Below are 20,574 nucleotides of genomic sequence, written 5' to 3'. Positions count from 1 at the left end.
TGTTATTATTTTTACAAAGTCAAGTTTTAAGGTTTATTTGTTTTGTAACTTTCATTTCTTTAGTTATTTCATCTTGATCTGTACTTAAAAATCCAGAGCTTACAACATGCCTTGGTTCTCTATATCTTACTTATTAATTTTGATTCATCACTTAGTCATCTGCTCTTTACTAAGAAGTTTATTTCCCCTACATGGACTCATAGATGCTATATTTGCCTTTTTCGTTAATTCGTGAACGGTACTTATTTAGATATAATAGTTTTGGGTCATGCTGGCTTTGCCTTAAAACTGTGCAGACATTTTTCCTTTGTTTTCTGGCTTCGAATATTGCTTAGAGGAAGTCTAAGGCCAGCTTGATTTCCTCCCTCTTGTAAGTGATTTAGTTTTCTGCCAAGAGATTTGAAAAGTTTTTTCTTCATTCTTTATGAGCATATGCCTCAATGTTGAATATATGTCCATTTTACATTGAACATTTTATTCTGCAGACTTGTTTATTTTGTGGAAATTCTCCTCTATTACATCTTTAAGTGCCTTTTCTGATTCATTTGTTGCATTATATATGCAGGGAGATGGATCAGCTTATATTATGTCAGCTATGTCTTACTTCCACATTATCTTCTTTGCAATTTCTTTGGTCTACTTTTCTACTACATTCATTACAATTTATTAATTTCTAGAATTTCTTAAATTCATTTATTAACTAGAATTTGAGTACCTACTATATATGCCAGGCACCAGTGATAAATATGATCACATCCCTGCCTTTATGAAGCTTACATTTCAGTTGAGGATGGAAGAGGAAGAAATAAACTTGTAGTGATAAGAAAAAGAAATGGAGGTAAGGCATTGGGGCGGGTTGGGGGTGGGTACGGAGAGGATTGTGCATTTTAGATAGAGTAGTTAGGGCAGGCTTCTCTAAGAGGACATTTGAGAATAGGCCTGAGTGAAGTAAGGCAGTGAGCTAGGCAAAGACCTGGGCAGTCCAGGTATGAGAAGAGCACATACAAAGGCCCTGAGGTGGAAAAGCAGTGTGTTCAAGAGAGAGTGATTGGAGCCAAACGAGTAACGGGAAGCAGGTGGGAGATCAGACTAGAGAAATGGGTAGGCCAGATCACCAAAGGAGCTGTACACCCTAGGAAAGAATTTGATTTTTGTTCTAAGTGATGAGGAGCAGGCAGATGGTTTATGCCGTAGAAGAACGACTCTGGCTGCTGTTAAGTATTTCAAGAGCAATCACTGAGTATAAGAGATTGGTTAAATGGGTGTTGCAGGACTGAAAAAAGCGAAAAGAGAGCACTGAGATAACAGAGTAACTTGGGGAAGCAGCTACTGCCCCTGGTACTGGGTAAACACAGAAAGACCTCAAGTTCTTAGAACCCAGGAGCTAGGAGGAGGGACTTGGCAGAGCTGGAACTCTGACCTCAGAGAAGGAAGTGCTGCCCATCTTGCTGCTGGTACTCCTGAGAGGGTCTGTTGGGACTAGTCTAGGAGAGCCAAACATAGTTGCAATTTTGAGCTAACTACCATTGTCAGGGTGAAGGCCCATAGCTGGGGCAACACTGACAGGTACAGAAGGCCTATGAGGGAGGGCAAGTTATTTTCCCTTCTTCTTGACTCCTAGTTTTCCTCTACTACTCTATATTGATGAAACATAGCAGGAATTCAGCTGGCAAAGTAAAAATATAGTTTGCAGAGTCCCAGTCCCAGCGTCACAAAGCAGTGTTTATGGAAAGGTTTATTGCTGAAAGATAACAGCTTAATAACTGGGATAAAGAGGAATTAAGGACGATTTCTACATGTTTGCCCATAGTAACTAGAAATTATGCCATACATTGACATGGGGGAAGACTTAGGGAGAAGTAAAATGTGGAGGAGAAGAAAATCAAGAGATTTATTTTAAATGTGCTAACTTTGAGGTTCTCTTTAGACATCTGAGCGGAGTTGCTGGACAAGCAGTTGTATGTGAGTCCAGAGCTCAACAGAGGGATCAGGGATAGAATATAAATGTTAGGAGTCCTATGATGGTAGACAGTATTTAACACCAAGAGACTGAAGACATGACCTTGGAGGGAAATGTTGATGGTGGGTATGAGGAATATGTCTGGGACTCCCAGACATTTGAGAAGGGGAAAATGATCTGTCAAGAAGGTAGTTGGTAATCTCAACAAGAACACTTTAAGTGGTGCTGTGGAGACAATAATCCAAACTGGAATGGATTCAAGAGATAATGTAAGGAAGTGAAGATTGCAATTATAGAGTCTTTGAAGAACTTTGATATAAAGGGCCTTCTGTTCCCTTTGTAAGCAGATGTGGATATGGACTGTAGGGTGATGAGGGAGAAACTGAGGATGCAGGATATGGAGGGGATAATCACAGGAACAAAAGGTTTGAATATGCAAGAGAAGATGGGACCTAGGACACAGTAGAGGGGCTTGCCTTAGATAATAGCAAGGATAGTTGATCTTTATAACAGGAAGAAAGTATATTTGAGTACAGATAAAAGCACATTGGTAGATTTCATATGGGAAGATAAGTTTCTCTTGTAACAACTTCTATTTATCAATGAAACAAGATTTGAAGTGGGAGCATAGAGATGTGGGAGATTTAGGAGAGAAGACATGGGACATAATCATGCTGGAGAAGAAAAGAATGAATTCATTAGGGGAATGTTCTGGGACTGCCAGTCTTCCCTCTTGGTGAGAATTTGACTTCCAGCTATGTCTTATTTCATTTCTTGCTGTTCCAAATTTATTTTGAAATAATTGCATTCTTTTGGCCTCTGTTGCCTTAGGTTGTGGACATTTTCTTTTTCTAGCTGATTCTAGTAATGCTTTTAAAGGAGTTCTTATTGTTGTTTTTCCAGTATACAAAGTATACTGTTGTATACTTCTTGTAAAGTATATGTGCAGAGAGATTCTATGGTCTGCTTTCACTCCCCATTTTATCTAGAAGTCTAGAAATGTGTTGTTTACTTATTTATTTAACTATCTATTTATTTATGAGACAAGGTCTCACTCTATTGCCCAGGCAGGAGTGCAGTGGCACAATCACACTTCCTTGCAGCCTCGACCTCCTGGGTTTAAGTGATCCTCCCACCTCAGCCTCTCAAAGTACTGGGATTATAGGGATGAGCCACTGCATCCAGCCCTAGAATCATGTTTTTAAATGGGGGACTACACTTCATATTTTTTTCAGATCACCTTATGTATAGAAATATAACAAAAGGAGTCATTTTAATATTATATATTATAATAGCCACCATTTACTGAGTGCCTGTGAGCCAGGCACTATGCTAGGCACTTTACATACATGATCTCCAAAACTTATAATGACCCTACAAGGTAAATCTTATTTCCAGTTACTTCCACAAGAAACCTTTTTTACTGATCGTAAAATCTTACCTGAACCTCACACAGCTGATCAAAATGAACAAGGTAAGGACAAATTTTTCTTTTTTGTGTGTCAAAACTTAGCATTTAAGGCCGGGTACGGTGGCTCACACCTGTAATCCCAGCATTTTGGGAGGCCAAGGCAGGAGGATCACTTGAGGCCAGGAGTTCAAGACCAGCCTGGGCAACATAGCGAAACCCCATCTCTACTAAAAATACAAAAAAAATTAGCCAGGCGTGGTGGCGTGTGCCTGTAATCACAGCTACTTGAAAGGCTGAGGCAGAAGAGTCCCTTGAACCCCAGAGTCAGAGGTTGCAGTGAGCCGAGATCGCGGCACTGCACTCCAGTCTGGGTGACAGAATGAGACTCCGTCTCAAAAAAAAAAAAAGAAATACAAAATAATAGTTTGCAAAAATGCACCACACAAACCAGCTTTTTAATGTCATATTATATTGTTAAATTCTTGGTGGGTGAGTCGCTGACAGACTCAAGGAACTTGGTAAATTAATTGAGGTATCCCTTCTCTAATTATCTTCATCATCAACTAATATACTGAAAGCCTGCTATGTCAGAATACTTAGTACATTGTATTAAACCATTACAATTTTATAAGTTGTAGGATATGTATGTGTTTTTTTGGAAATTTCATTATTTGGATTTAAGTAATATCAACTTTTCTCTTGGTCAACAATGTACACACACATACACATACACACATATATTTATACTCGTGATGATACTGAAAACATATCATTAGGATATAAACACGTATCTGATTATAGAAGTAGTACATGGTAAGTGAAGAAAGTGTGAAAATAGGTTAAAATAAAGAAAATAAAATTTAAAGGACACCAGGAAAAAATAACCAATAGTTCCTTTATTTAGAGGCAACTGTTGAGAGTTGACATATTTCCAGGCAGTTGTTTAAGCTGATGAGGTTTAAACTGCTTGTGTACACTGCCTTTTTATATGACAGCGTATCATAAATGTTTCCTCAAATGTATCATAAATTGAAAACTCTTCAAAAGTTTCAGTGTCTGCATAATGTTCCTTGTATGAATTACTATTTACCTAAGTGGTTATTTATTTTCTTTACTTACAAATAATATTGCCATGAGCTTTTTTATGCATAAATCTGTTTTCCTAAACTAGAATAAATTCCTAGAAATGAGCTAAAAGGTCAGCATTTTTAAGCTTCATTATCTGGTAAAAATTTTGCTGTAAAAAATTAAATTTCTCTTTTAATTCTGTATATATTTTAATATCAAAAATAAATCTAAGGAGAAAAATTTATGTGGACTACCTTTTAAAGTTGAGAGTCATATTCAAATTTAGACTCAAGGTTTTTGTTTTGATTTTATTCTTAATATTTTAACTTTTAAGGAAAAGTCTGCTCTTCAGAACCAAACAGTGTTGCCTCTCAATGCAGCATCAGTTTAATCTCACATGTATACCATTAATTCATGGAATAAAATGACAAAAGCAAGTGAAAAAATAAAATAGTTATCAACTGTAATCTAGTCAGTTCCATTACTCAGTATTATTTAAATAAGACAAAGAAATGAGTTGGGTTCTCCCCTAAGAATGTTTAAAGTTGTACTGAGTATGACATAGAATTTTCAGGAAACATAGGATCTCTATACATCTTTTATGACTCTGATCATTATCATTCCATTGTGCCCAGTACCACTCCTCCAAATAATAATAAAAAAGATAGACAGATTTAAAGTAAGTTCAAACTCTTTGGTCTAATTTTCAGTACTTTCTATAATCTGGTCTCCTCCAACCTCATATGTAGCATATTGTAGTAGAAAGTAAAGAGTGCTGAATTTGGGAAGTAAGCAAACCTAGATAACACGAGTAGCAATGCTGGGATTGAAACTTTAGGTGAGATATTTAACTTTCCAGGGTGTTAGTTTCCTTTGCAAAACAATGGATTTTTTTTTTTTTGATTTTTTTTTTTATTATACTTTAAGTTTTAGGGTACATGTGCACATTGTGCAGGTTAGTTACATATGTATACATGTGCCATGCTGGTGCGCTGCACCCACTAACTCATCATCTAGCATTAGGTATATCTCCCAATGCTATCCCTTCCCCCTCCCCCCACCCCACAACAGTCCCCAGAGTGTGATATTCCCCTTCCTGTTTTCATGTGATCTCATTGTTCAATTCCCACCTATGAGTGAGAATATGCGGTGTTTGGTTTTTTGTTCTTGCGATAGTTTACTGAGAATGATGGTTTCCAATTTCATCCATGTCCCTACAAAGGACATGAACTCATCATTTTTTATGGCTGCATAGTATTCCATGGTGTATATGTGCCACATTTTCTTAATCCAGTGTATCATTGTTGGACATTTGGGTTGGTTCCAAGTCTTTGCTATTGTGAATAATGCCGCAATAAACATACGTGTGCATGTGTCTTTATAGCAGCATGATTTATAGTCCTTTGGGTATATACCCAGGATTTTGATTAAATGATCTCTAAAATCCCTCCAAACTTTAAAATTCACTGTTTATGCATCTTTCTTGCCTACCCCCAGTATAAGAATTTGAACCTACATCTATCCGATTCCCCAAGTCTGTGCTCATAAACTTTGAATGTGCTGCTGGCCACTTTTCCCCCTTAAGCCTTATTTTAGCTGCAAAACCCTTTTTTTACTTGACCTATGAAACATATGACAGAAAATTATTTATCTTGAAATTTTGTAATATGCCACAGTTTCACTGATAGAAATAATTAGAAAAATGTAAAACAAACAAAAAAATGAACTAATTTTAAAATCTGAGTTTGGGTCTCTTAACTTAGTCTCCCAGAAAAGCATCACAAAATTAAATACCCAGAAAAATGCAGTAAAACTGCAGGATTAAGAGTTATGATTTGGGAGGGAGTATAATCCAATATATTTGCAAATTTGTAGCCAATAGTATGAATAACTTCTATTTCTTAGCTTTGCCCAGAAAATCAATTATTCCTCCAAATAGTTTGGATCTCTAGTATATTCAAATTTTTTTTTTTTTTTTTTTCTGAGATGGTATCTCACTCTGTCGCCCAGGCTGGAGTGAAGTGGTAGGATCTCGGCTCACTGCAACCTCTGCCTCCCAGGCTCAAGTGATCCTCCCACCTCAACCTCCTGAGTAGCTTGGATTACAGGCACATGGCACCATGCCCCACTGATTTTTTTAGTTTTTTTTTGTAGAGCCGGGATTTCGCTGTGTGCCCCAGGCTGGTCAAGAACTCCTGGACCCAAGCGATCCGCCTGCGTTGGTTTCCCAAAGTGCTGAGATTACAGGTGTGAGCCACCGCACCTGGCCAACAATATTTTCATTTATTATTCTTTGAAAAATATTATTATTAACTGCTAACTGGCCACCAATGCTGTAGCTTGGAAAACTAATACATTCATTTAGTATGTACAAAATTACAGGTTGTATTAAAATTCAAGATGTGAAAATTGAGGAATGCTTCTATGCTTTTTCATACTATACATGTCATTTCAGAAACTCTGAAAGTACATGCCTCTCTCTAGCCCTTTCACTGCCATAAAAATCTCAACATAAAATGAGGGTCAAGGAAAGTATTCTGTTACAGTGTCAATCTGAAAACTATCAAACTCAGTATTTTTGGTCTGGTTTTGATATACATAAATAAAATACATATGTATACAGATTTTATATAACCATATTTACATATATCACATTTTTTCTTTGAAAGTAATGTTTAAAATTGTAAACAGAATGTGTTAACTAGAGAAATTTGGAAACCACAAAAGTATTGTCATCTGTAATCCCACCAGCCAGAGAAAAACCAATGTTAACACTCATGTTTCCTTCCTGTATTTAAAATATATAGTTGCTAATTACTACATATAGTTTTATATCTTATTTTTGTCACTCAGTAGTTTATAATGACCATTTTTTCATGTTACTGAATAGTTTTGAAAACCTGTTTTTAACATCTGCATAGCATTCCAACATATAGATATACCAAAATTTATTTATCAATCTCATTTTTAAACATTTAGATTGTTCCTCAATTTCTGCAATTATGTAAAGATATTTTTAGAATCCATACTCGTCAACTAATAGTCAAAATACTATTGTTAGCTCTCCTGTCTTGTTCCTTTGTGGCAGGGGGTGGGGGAGTTGTTATTCCTTTTACTCATGTACTCCGGCCTATACATGGCTTTCTCTCAACATGAAAACTCCACTCTGGACAATGTTATACAGCCTGTCCTTTCTCCTTTCTAAAACAGTATCATCCCTGAGTGAGGTCCATATTTCTGCAGCTCTCCTGCAGCAAAAGAATGTGAATTAAAGCCAATTCATGCCTGTATAAAGTCTGGATAGTGTATTTTTTAACTTTAACCAAAGTTGAAATCCAGGAGATTAAAACCCCACCAGCAGACAGACAAAAAATCATTTGTTAGCTATACCGAAAATATGACTTAGCACCACATACGTAGAGACAAGGAGTGTGTGTTAACTATGACTTAGCTTATTTTGCCATGATCCTGAATGTGCTATTATATGAATTGTTATTACATTGAAACATTATAAACATACAATTAGGAAAAGTAAAATTTAAGGTTTTTAACTGGTAAATTCACTGAAAAACTATAAAATCTGCTGTCTAGTTTTTGACTTTTTATAGTATTATTTCAATAACTATCACATTCTGTATTAGCTTTGATATTATTTCTCCACTCATGGAGTAAAGTATAGAAATCAGAGAAGTGACACAGTGCTTTAAAATTACTCTAACTAGCCGGGCACTGTGGCACACACATGTAGTCCTTACTACTCAGGAGGCTGAGGCAGGAGGATAACTTGAGCCCAGAAAGTCGGGGCTGCAGTGAGCCGATCACACCTCTGCATTCCAGCCTTGGTGACAAAGCAAGACTTCATCTCAAAAAAACGAATAAATAAAATAATAATAATAAAACTACTCTAAAAAACCTTGGGTAAGTTTAAAATCTTTTCAATTTAATAGCTTGTTTGGAAGAAGAGTATAACCTCTCTTGTGCCTTGGTGAGAGTTAAACTTTTTTTTTTAATAATTTCAAGTTTCTATGAAGCACTTGCGCTTCTGTAATATCAACTTGAAATCTGAAGAAATGCTCATGTTAAGAATTATTTCAAATAGGCTGGTCGCGGAGGTTCATACCTGTAATCCCAGCACTTTGGGAGGCTGAGGTGGGCGGATCACCTGAGGTCAGGAGTTTGAGACCAGCCTGATCAACATTGAGAAACCCTGTCTCTACTAAAAATAACAAAATTAGCCGGTGGTGGCGGCGGGGCGGGGCGGGGGCGGCGCCTGTAATCCCAGCTACCCCGGAGGCTGAGGCAGGAGAATCACTTGAACCCAGGAGGCAGAGGTTGTGGTGAGCCAAGATCGTGCCAGTGCACTCCAGCCTGGGCAAAAAGAGCGAAACTCTGTCTCAAAAAAAAGAGAAAACAAAAAAAATTATTTTGGCTGGGCGCAGTGGCTCATGCCTGTAATCCCAGCACTTTGGGAGGCCAAGGCGGGCAGATGACGAGGTCAAGAGATTTAGACCATCCTGACCAACATGTTAAAACCCTATCTCTACTAAAAATACAAAAAAAAAAAAAAAAAATTAGCTGGGCATGGTGGTGCGTGCCTGTAGTCCCCGCTACTAGGGAGGCAGAGGCAGTAGAATCGCTTGAGCTCGGAAGGTGGAGGTTGCAGTGAGCTGAGATTGCACCACTGCACTCCAGCCTGGCTACAGAGGGAGACTCCCTCTCAAAAAAATATATATATATATTTCTACCATTAGCTCTGGACATTGTAGTCATAGATGGGAGAATGTTTAGTGAAAAAAGGAAACTTTTGAAGTGATATAATCCAACTCTCATTTTACAGATGAGAAACATGAAGCGCAGATATGTTAAATTAAATATCTTTACTGCTCAGAGCAGAGTACTTTTTTTTTTTTTTTTTTTTTTTGGAGAAAGGGAGGGGCTTCTAATACTATTATGGCCTACTGCCTGCCGGCAGATAAAAGGTAATAGGAAGACTATGTAGCCATCACTATTGGACAAACCCAAGAAAGAGATCTTATTTTGATCATAAGTATATATTTTCCCCTCAAGATTCTTGTTGGAGGATCCATTCCACCTTTATCTATTACCACAGACACAAAAGGGAAGTTCCTTTACACAAATCAATAATCATCCACAATAAAACCCATGAGAGAAGCTGGAGTTAGTTGGCAAAGCCACAGCATTTTACCACTCCTGGGAGGAACATTTACCTATATCCATATGTATGCATACCTGTAGCTTCTCAGTTGTGCTTCAGAAAAATCCCAGCTGCATACATTACAGTATGTGACCACTGGAGTTGTGTATCACAGGGACACTGCATATATGTTTTATATATCAAATTAATGACGGCAGGCTAATTGCCATAATAGATCATCCTCAAAATATATAGTGGCTCAAAGTTGTTCTTGCAAAACAAGTTTACTTTCCTATTTCTTTACTAGTTTCCAAGGTCTTACTGTACCTAAGCATTTAGGACCTAACTTCCAAGGTTTCCTTGGAGGGGTCAGTCTGTTGGGAGTTTTTTAGGGACAGGAGCTTAAAGTAGTTGATTTCTTTAGTTGACTTAAAGAGCTTAAAGTAGTTGACATCCATTCTCATCCCACTAGCTAGAGCTTAGTCATATGCCCACATCTAACTGCAAGAGAGGCTAGGAAATGAAATTTATCTGTACGGCCATGAAGTGAGAACATGGATTTTGATGTCTAGCTGGCTGTCATTGCTTACTTTAGAGTGCCCCCCTCCCTCCCAAATTCCTAAGTGGTTACCAAAAAATAAATTAGCTGATGCAATTATGCTTCAAATAGAAAAAGTTAATAGTGAAACAAAGGGACTTTTATTTAAGAATTAACCTCTATCGTTTACCTCCTTTAGGCAGAGTTGTTAATTTATGCATACCAATAGTCAACTGGCAACTGAAATCTCAAAATGAGGAAAAAGCAAATTTTTACAAGCATTACCTTTACATACATATTTAGATGGAGTTTGGCTTGGTTTTCTTATTCCATTACTAGTCAAATTCACAACTCAGACTTATAGCTCCTTACTTGTTTTAGGGGCTACCCTATTATTAAATGATGTTTGAAAAATACTCAACTTTTTACAACAAAGATAGCAGTTCCACAAATGAAAACAGCACTAAGTTAGGTCTGTTTGTTTCCTTTGGATAAGTTGTTATAATCCTCAAACTGTACTCAACTATTCAGTTTTTCATAGAAGCACTGCATGGTTGCACTTCTGAAATCAAAAACAGGAAGTATGCCATATAAATGTCAGTAAAACTAAAACTCAGTTCTATGGTTTGATGTTTCTCTTCCTGCTATATTTTCATATTATGTATGATTTTATGTGTACTTAGAATGACTGTGTAAAGGCAAACACTAATCTTACCTGATTCGTTTTCTTTGACAGCCTAACACAGTTTTAGGTTGGGTATGGGGGGCATGGAGGAAACCTGTGAAATAACCTAATATTGTAACTTTCATGGAGGGAAAGGAAAGGTCCAAGAAACTGCTGTTAATCTGGCATTGTTAGAAATTGCTTTTATGTATAGGCTGCCCAACTTTATTATTGCCAGAATACAGTATAGATAAAGAGGGCAGAGTCTTTTAACTATTTGAAAATCTACTACAGAAAAAAACTGTTACACTTTGTCTTATTTTGACACCTAAGCAATTCCTTGAATGTGTTCCACTACCTTAATTCCTTCATGAGACAACTAAGGAGTGGCCTAAATACTGTGAAAATCCAGGATATCCCTGCTTGTTCTCTGTGAAGAAGTAGGAGTCTTCTTATAATTAATATTTCCAATATAACACCATTCCACAGAAATTTCTATAGAAATTCCAAGAAAATATTTAAACTGACCAGTCCAGAAGTTTTACGTTACTTCAAATATTTCTGGAGAAATGTTACCAACACATAGGTGTCTCTGTAACTTTAAAATGTTTTTCTTTAGGAAACTGTTTCTCTTTAGTTTGTACTTAAATTGAACACTGAAGGAACAATTTACAGTCACATACTATAGGAGTGAAGTAACAAAAAATAGAGCCTATCTAAACTCCCTTGAAAGACCACACTGACCCAGAAAATATGGCTTAAAAGACAAAAAGGTACCCCGATTGTTTACTGTCTTTTTTTTTTTTTTTTTTTTTTTTTTGCAGCATATGAGGCACTGTTGAGTGGCACATACAATATATATAACATTTGAGGCATTATCTTTTGATTGAAAATACAGAAGAGATATGGGTGTATGTGAGAAGTAACATAAATAAGGGTAGGTTAATGAAGTGCAAACTATACATAATTGCTAAAGGGATGTGGAAAATAAAGTGATTTAAATCTAGATTGATATTGGGTAGAAGTCTGCTGGAATAGGCAAATCTTTTTTTTTTTTTTTTTGGAGACGGAGTTTTGCTCTTTTGCCCAGGCTGGAGTGAAGTGGCGTGATCCCAGCTCACTGCAACCTCTGCCCCCCTGGGCTCAGGTGATTCTCCTGCCTCAGTCTCCCAAGTAGCTGGGATTACAGGCGCCTGCCACCACGCCCGGCTAATTTTTGTACTTTTAGTAGAGATGGGGTTTCGCTATGTTGAGGCTGGTCTCAAACTCCTGACCTCAGGTGATCCACCTGTCTCAGTCTCCCAAAGTGCTGGGATTACAGGCGTGAGTCACTGCGCCCAGCCGGCAAATCTTATGTAGAATTTTTAAGGAGTGGTGAATTTGGATTGCCAGAGAGAAAAGATAACCATTCATTCATTCATCAAAGATTTATTGAGTGCTTACTGTGTGCCAGGCACTGTGCTAAAGACACAGCAGCAAACAAAACTGTTATAGAACAGGACAAGGCAGGTCATCTCCCAGATATGACGCTTTGATAGGAACACAAAATACAAATAGGAGAGTAGAAAGAGATGAAATACAAAGAGAAAGAGCTGATATTGGGCTTATATTAATATTGAAAGGCCTTACATGCTAGATGTTCTAAATGGGAGAAACATGCTGGAAAGATACTTGGCATGAATGAACTTATGTCCCTATGTTCAGAACAGACTGCTTTCCCTTCTCTGTTGGTTGGCTCTTCTAGCCTCCTAGGAACTTTTATAATCACCAGTATGATCCAATATAAATACTGCACATATGAAGGTTCCCAGTTAAGGAGTTTGGAAGCAAAAAGGGAAAGAATGGCTGGCAAAGGCTTCAATCTTCTGTCTCCTTTTATCTTCCCAATGGCTAGTAGAAAATACTATCATCAATCTCTTCCTTGCAACAATCTCCCATTTGATATTTGTCTGCATTGTGACTCAATTCCTGAAGGTTCTGTTCTTCATTCCTTTCTGGTAGAATCACTGAAAAGAAAGGAGATTACATTTACATTTGCTTTTTCTAGTCAATCAGGTTTTTCTTATTCGCCCAGCAACACTTCTCTACAGAGAGTTTGATGAAAAGTATTTTATGTTTTATATAGGCTAGTGGAGACATGGGTATGGCAGGATGGGAGGGTAGGGAAAATATCAAGAGGCTATATAGTACAAGCTTGACATTTAATAGCTTGAATTAAATGGGCAATTTTAAAAATGAAAAGAAACATATCTGCAGTGCCTTACAAAGAAGTAACTATAAGAAGTAACAAGTTTAGTGATCATGAGGGAAGAAATAAAATAAGGAAATGAACCTAAGATTGTAAACTTAAAGGTCCAAAAACTCGTGTTGTCACCAACAACAGCCAAGAAATTTGGAAGAAATACCTTGAAGGAAAAAAATAAACTTAATGTCAGATCTAAGTGGGATATTACTAGAAGACAGAGGACAAGCTTTCTTGATAAGCTATCTGGCCTGTTGATGTACATATGAAAGTCATCATCATACAGAAATTGAGTCCAGGCGCAGTGGCTCATGCCTGTAATCCCAGCACTTTGGGAGGTCTTGAGCTCAGGAGTTCGAGACCAGCCTGGGCAACATGGCAAGACCCCATCAATACAAAAAATTTTTAAAAGTTAGCCAGGCATGGTGACACACCCCTGTAGTCCCAGCTACTCTGGAGGCTTAGGCGGGAGGATCACCTGAGCCCAGGAGTTGGAGGTTGAAGTAAGCCTGCACTCCAGCCTAGGCAACACAACAAGACCCTGTTTCGTTAAAATAAATAAATAAAAGAAAGAAAAATTGATTGACACTCTATGGACTAATGAGGGAATGGAATGAAGATCAAATGGTTGTATATGAACTTTGATTGCAAGATAAGCTACCAATTACTGACAAAAAAAATTGAGTAACATACTGCATGATTCCACATATATCAGTTCTAGAAAATGCAAACTGGTCTATAGTGACAGAAAACAAGCCAGTGGTTTCCTGGCGAGAGAGGTAAGAGGAGGCAAGGATTATAAAGAGGCAAGGGGAACTCTTAGGAATGATGGCTATCATCAGTTGTATTTCTTCCTTTCTAACTTGAATGTGATTTATTTCTTTTTCTTGCCTGATTGCCCTGGTCAGAACCTCTGATGTTGAATGAAAGTGGTCAGAGCAGATATCTTTGTGTTATTCTTTATCTTAGGGGGAAAGGGAAAGCATGCAGTTTTTCATCATTATGCATAAGGCTATCTGTAGGATTTTTATAGATGTCCTTTATCTGGTTGAGAAAGTACCCTTCTATTCCTAGTTTGCTAACAGGTTTGGTTTTTTTTTTTTTTTTTTGGTTTTTTAAAATCAGGAACAAATATATGATTTTGTCAGATTTTTTGGGTGTCTATTGAAATGATCATATTTTCTTTTTTAGCTTAATATAGTGACTTACAATGATTTTTTAATTTAAAGCAATGACATATTTTTGGAATAAACCTCATCCGGTAATATTAACTTTCTTATATTTTTTTGGATTTGACTTGTTAAAGTTTAGTTGAGAATTATTACATCCATGTTCAAGAGGGAAACTGGGCTATAGTTTTCTTTTCTTGTAATGGCTTTGTGTGGTTTAGGTATCAGGGTAATGCTGGCCCCCAAAAATAAATTGAGACGTATTCCTTCCTCTTCAGTTTTCTGGAAGATTTGTATATAATTGGTATACACAGTGTTATCCCTAAGTGTCTGGAAGAATCCACCAGTGTTTCTTTGTGAGAATATTTTTAACTATTAATTTTTTAAAAATAGATACATAGCTTTGGAAGTTATCTATTTCTTTTTCTTTTTTTTTTTTTTTTTTTTTTTTTTTTTTGAGACAGGGTCTCACTCTTTCACCCAGGCTGGAATGCAGTGGCATAATCAGGGCTCAATCTCGCAAGCTCAAGCGAACCTCCCGCCTTAGCCCCCCAAGTAGCTGGGACTACAGTCATGTGCCACCACACCCAGCTAAATTTTTTTGTATTTTTCGTAGAGATGGGGTTTCTTCACATTGCCCAGGCTGGTCTCGAACTCCTGGACTTAAGTGATCTGCCCACCTTAAACTCCCAAAATGCTGGGATTACAGGCGTGAGCCACTGCACCTGGCTGTACTTCTTTTTGAGTAAGCTTTGGTAGTTATGTCTTTCAAGGAATTTGACCATTTCATCTAAGTTGTTGAATTTTATTTGCTTAAGGTTTTTCATAATATTCCCTTGCTATTCTTTAAGTATCTGTAGAATTTGTCATATTTCACCTCTCATTCCTGATATTGGTAATATGTGTCTTCTCTCTCTTTTTTTTTTCCTGATCAGCGTGGCAAAAGATTTATCAATTTTATTTATCTCAAAGAACCAGGGTTTGGTTTCATTAATACTCTCAATTTATTTTGTTTTCCATTTCATTTATTTCTACTTTGATCTTTATTATTTCTTTTGTTTCTTTGTGTTTAATTTGTTCTTCTTTTCTAATTTCTTAAGGTGGAAGCTCATTAACTTGAGAGTTTTTATATTTTCTAATATAAGCATTTTGCTTATGTCTTCCTACATACTGCTTTAGTGGCATGCCACAAAATTTGATATGCTTTGTTTTTATTTCATTCAGCTCAAAATGCCTTCTAATTTTACTGCACTCCTATTTTAATCAATGGGTTATTAGAAGGTTATTTAGTAGCATGTTATTTTGTTTCCAAACATTTGGGGATTTTCCAGACAGCTTTCTGTTATTGATTTCTAATTTTAATTCTACTGTAGTCAGAAGACATACTCTGCATTATCTGAATCCTTTAAAATTTACTGAGACATGTTTTATGGCCTAGAACAGGGGCAGGCAAACTTCTATAAAGGGTCAGACAGTAAATATTTTAAACTCTGTGGGCCACATATGATCTTTGTCACATATTTTCTTTTTAAAGAAATCTTTCAAAATGTAAAAACCATTTTTAGTTCATGGACTATACAAAAACAGACTACATTTGGCCTCAGGGCCATAGTTTGCTAACCTCTGGCCTAGAATATGATCGATTTGGGTAAATGTTTCATGTATACTTTGAAGAGAATATATATTCTATTACAGGTTGAGTATCCCTTATCCAAAATGCTTGGGACCAGAAGTGTTTCAGATTTCAAAGTTTTTGGATTTCCTGAACATTTATATATATATAATAAGAGATCCTGGGAATAGGACCCAACGTATTGGGTCATGTTGGTGCTCAAAAAATTTTGGATTTTGGAGCATTTTGTATTTCAGATTAGGGATGCTCAACCTGTACTGTTAATTTGGTTACAGTGTTGCTTGAGTTTACTATATCCTTGTAAGTTTCTACTTGTTTTAGCAATCATTTAAAGAGGAGTATTGAAATCTCTGACTATGGATTTGTCTGTTTTTCCTTGCACTTCTGTCAGTTTTTGATTTACATATTTTGAAGCTTTTATTATTTGAGACAAAACCATGTAGGATTATTGTATCCTTCTGATTAACCAGCCCTTTTATTATTATAAAATGGCCTTCTTTATTCCTGGTAATATTATTTGCTCTGAAATCTACTTTATTTCATGTTAATATAGCCACACCAGTTTTCTTTTGACTAATGCCAGCATCAGTATGATATATCTTTTTCCATCCTTTTACCTTTTTTTTTTTTTTTTTTTGAGACAGAGTCTCACTCTGTTGTCCAGGCTGGAGTACAGTGGCATGATCACCACTCCCTACAGCCTTGACTTCCTGGGTTCAAGCTATCCTCCCACCTCAGCCTCCCAAGTAGCTGGGACTACAGGTGTGCACCACCACACTTGGCTAATTTTTTGTGGAGACAGGATCTCACCATATTGCCCAGGCTGGTCTCAGACTCATGGGCTCAAGTGATCCTCTTGCCTCGACCTCCCAAAGTGCTGGGATTACAGGCATGAGCCACTGTGCCTGGTCATCCTTTTATTCTTAATGTTATTATGTCTTTGTGTGTAAAATATGTTTCTTTTTCTTTTTTTTTTTTTTTTTTTTTGAGATGGAATCTCGTTTTGTCTCCCAGGCTGGAGTGCAGTGGCATGATCTCTGCTCACTGCAACCTCTGCCTCCTGCATTCATCCAATTCTTCTGCCTCAGCCTCCCAAGTAGCTGGGATTACAGGCACCCACCACCATGCCTGGCTGATTTTTGTATTTTTAGTAGGGACAAGATTTCGCCATGTTGGCCAGGCTGGTCTTGAACTCTTGACTTCTGGTGATCTACCCGCCTTGACCTCCCAAAGTGCTGGGAGCCATCACACCCAGCCTAAAATGTGTTTTTTTATTGAGAGTATATAGTTGGATCTTGTTTTTTATTTTCCTTTCCCCCACCATCCAAAATTTTTTGTTTCGTTTTGTTTTGTTTTAAGACAGGGTCTCACTCTGTCGCCCAGGGTGGAGTGCAGTGGCACGATCATGGCTCATTGCAGCCTTGACTTCCTGGGCTCAAGCGATCCTCTTGCCTCAGCCTCCCAAGTAGCTGGGACTACAGGCATGTACCATCACGCCCAACTAATTTTTTTTTTGAATTTTTTTATAGAGATGGAGTTTCACTTGTTGCCCAGGCTGGTCTTGAACTCCTAGGCTCAAGTGATCTGCCCTCCTTGGCCTCCCAAAGTGCTGGGATTACAGGGATGAGCCACTGTGCCCAGGCCAAAATCTTTTTAATAAGATAGAGGATCCAGAGTTAGTTTTTGTAGCCTTGGCTGGCCCATCAGCCTCTGATGTGCTTGAATTTCTGGTCCTTGGAGTGGACACAGGGCTTAGTGTGGCTGTGCTGGGTTCCCAGGGCCTTGCCGATATGCCAGTACACTTCTTGGCCCTTGTGAGGCCCAGAGAGCAGGATGGTGCCACAGCCTTTGAGGGTGTCCAGGGTCAGCTGGTCAAAGGTGAGAATCTTGTCCCCAGCCTTGGGGATTTGGCTGCAGGCCCAACTGCTCATGTGCAGTGCACACACCTTCAGTTTGGGCACCTCCTGAACATGGTCCCCACAACCACAGCTGTTTTGTTTTCCTGGCCAGGAAGCTTCATCTTCCAGATCATCCAGGAAAGAGACAGAGATGGCCATTTGGTGCAACTCATAAATAACCTCTTCACCACAACTTGGTTGAAGGTAGAGTTTCTTCTGGCCAGAAACATACAGCTTAACCAACAGCCTTCAGTAGATGTCCTGGCTCTTGGGCTCCTGGTGTTGATCCTTTCAGTCATTGTTGTGGCAGGAGTCAACTTCCGTGATGGTGCCTCCTGTTCATCCAGGTCCAAAAGCAGTCTTGCTTTTTATCTGACAATCTTTGCCTTTTAAGTGGGATATTTAGATAATATGCATTTAATGTGATTGCTGATATGATTACAGTCTATTGCCTTGCCATTTTTCTATTAGTTTCACTACTTATTTGTTCCTTTTTCCACCTTCTTTTGGGTTGAGTATTTTTTTGTGATTCTATCTTATCTCCTTTGTTGACTTATTAGCTATAACTGTTTTGTTATTCTACTGGTTGCCCTAGGGCAGTATACATCTTCACCCTACCACAGTCTACCTTCAGTCTACCTGATGGTAAAGAGTTGTTTTCGTATGTCTGAAAACATCTTTATTTTGTCTTTGTTTTTTGAATGATATTTTGCTGAGGTTAACATTTTTTTCTTTCAGTACTTTATGTTCTACTGTGTCTTCACTTGCAATGTTTCTAATGAGAAATCTGCTGTCAACCTTATCTTTGTTACTCTATAACATGTGGCTGTTTTCCATATTTTTTATAATTGGCTTTGAATAATTTGATTATGACATTCCTTGGTGTAGTTTTCTTCTTGTTGAGCTTCTTGGATCTGTGAGTTAATAGTTTTTGTCCAATTTGAAAATTCTGGCCATTACTTTTTCAAATATCCCTTTTGTATCTGCTTCTCCTCTCCTTTGATGCCTCTGATTATGTTTACATAAGGATTCTGTAAGTTTGTCCTATAGCTCACTGATGCTTTTGTCATTCTTTTTTCTCTCTTTCATTTTTGAGTAGTTTCTTTTGCTATATCCTTCAAGTTCACTAACCTTTTCTTCTGCCATGTCTAATCTGCTGCAAATACCATTAGTAGATCTCAGATATTGTAGTTTTCATCCCTAGAACTGCATCGAGTTTTTAAAAATGTCTTTCATGTCTCTACTTTCTGAAAATATAGAATATAGCTATAATAATGTTCAATGTCTTTACTAGTTCTAACATCTTTCTCTGCTTAAGGTCACTTTCAGATGATTGATTGTTTTCATCATTGTGGATCATTTTTTCTGGCTTCTTTGCGTGCCTGGCAAGGCACTGTGAATTTTATCTGTTGGCTGCTGGATAGTCTTCTGTTCCTCTAAATGTTCCTGAGTTTTGTCCTGGGATGCAGTTAAGTTACTTGGGAAAGTTTGATTCTTTGGGTCTTATTCTTGTGATTTGTCAAGGAGTGCTCAGTCTATAGCTCATTACATAAGGAATAATAATGCAATATAGCTAAATAATATACTTCAAGGCAATCTTTAAGTTTTACACTTAAGTCTAATCTTAAAAGACTGCAAAAGACTTACTAAATGATCTTAGCAACAAATTTAATCCTCTAATAAAAAACATGAAAATAATAATTTCAGAAAAAAATATTCACTTTCATTAAAAACTGCAAAGCACTCGAAAGAAAAAGTGAGAGGGAGAGAAACCGAGAACAGTGGGTACTTCACAGATTAATTTTGTGAGTAAAGATGACTTTTGTTTAAGAATTGGTCTCTACTATATGAATGTATTTCATTCTGAGGATAATGGTTAAAAACAGAGACATTAGGGGCAGACAGACTTGGATGCACATCAGACTCCTCCACACATTATAACTCAACATGTATGAGCCTCAATTATCTCATCTATAAAATGCCATGTTCTTTTACAGGGTAATCTAGAAGAACAAAAACTGTTAATTTCACCAACTAAAATATACAGAAAAAAGGAACTTAACCATTCCCTGATAAGCAAGCAAACTATACATCTAAATTATACATCCAAATATTCTCCCCTTTTCTGGCTCCCTCACAATTTTCAAACGGTTTTGAATGAATCAACAAACATTCACAATTTTAAAAAACACATCTCTAGTGAGACTGTATGATTCAAACCCTATACACATATTATCCTTGCTTTTTCCCTTTTGATACAGCTATTATTCTATCTATATCAGGTTAATAACACTTAATTCTAGAGGCCCATAATTTTTCATTTGAATATAAAAGATAATGGTATCTCAAATAGATTCCAATGCTAAAATTAAATTCCATGTAACTCTTCATGTACAGACAGCATACTGTTGAATAGAAGCAGTCCAAAGTGAATTAATGCTTGAACCCACAACTGACAACATATGCCCATTATTCTTGAACAAATCTTACTTGAAAAAATCAGGTTAAATCATTTCCATTCCTAAAGCATGTATTAGCTTTTATGGCCAAATATGACTTTTTCAAGAAGACAGTACAAAAGCTATATGAATCCCTTTTGTTTTATTCTACCAATCGCCTGTTTCAACATTGTTACGTATTAGCAATTTTTGTTTTGCCTAATAACTGGAACTGAAAACTTACCAAACAAAATAAACCGGGGTCACTCTGTAACTCTTGACTTGGTTTTAGGTTTTTAAAAAGTAATGCAACTCATAATTTGGTAAGCATATTAGAATACCACTAGATAGGAATCTTCAATAATTAGAAATCAAGAACTTCTGCTAATTCATTTTTG

The 20,574-nt window shown here is 37.1% G+C and overlaps 1 pseudogene; it reads right to left on the bottom strand.

Annotated features, from left to right (window-relative positions):
* Nucleotides 1–16,724: 16,724 nt before the first annotated feature.
* LOC129526239 (large ribosomal subunit protein eL18-like) lies at nt 16,725–19,759 on the bottom strand (annotated as a pseudogene).
* Between the last annotated feature and the right edge of the window lie 815 nt (nt 19,760–20,574).

This window comes from Gorilla gorilla, chromosome 14 (assembly GCF_029281585.2).
Source record: "Gorilla gorilla gorilla isolate KB3781 chromosome 14, NHGRI_mGorGor1-v2.1_pri, whole genome shotgun sequence".
NCBI lineage: Eukaryota > Metazoa > Chordata > Mammalia > Primates > Hominidae > Gorilla > Gorilla gorilla.
This window is presented reverse-complemented; position numbering and strand designations above follow the sequence as displayed.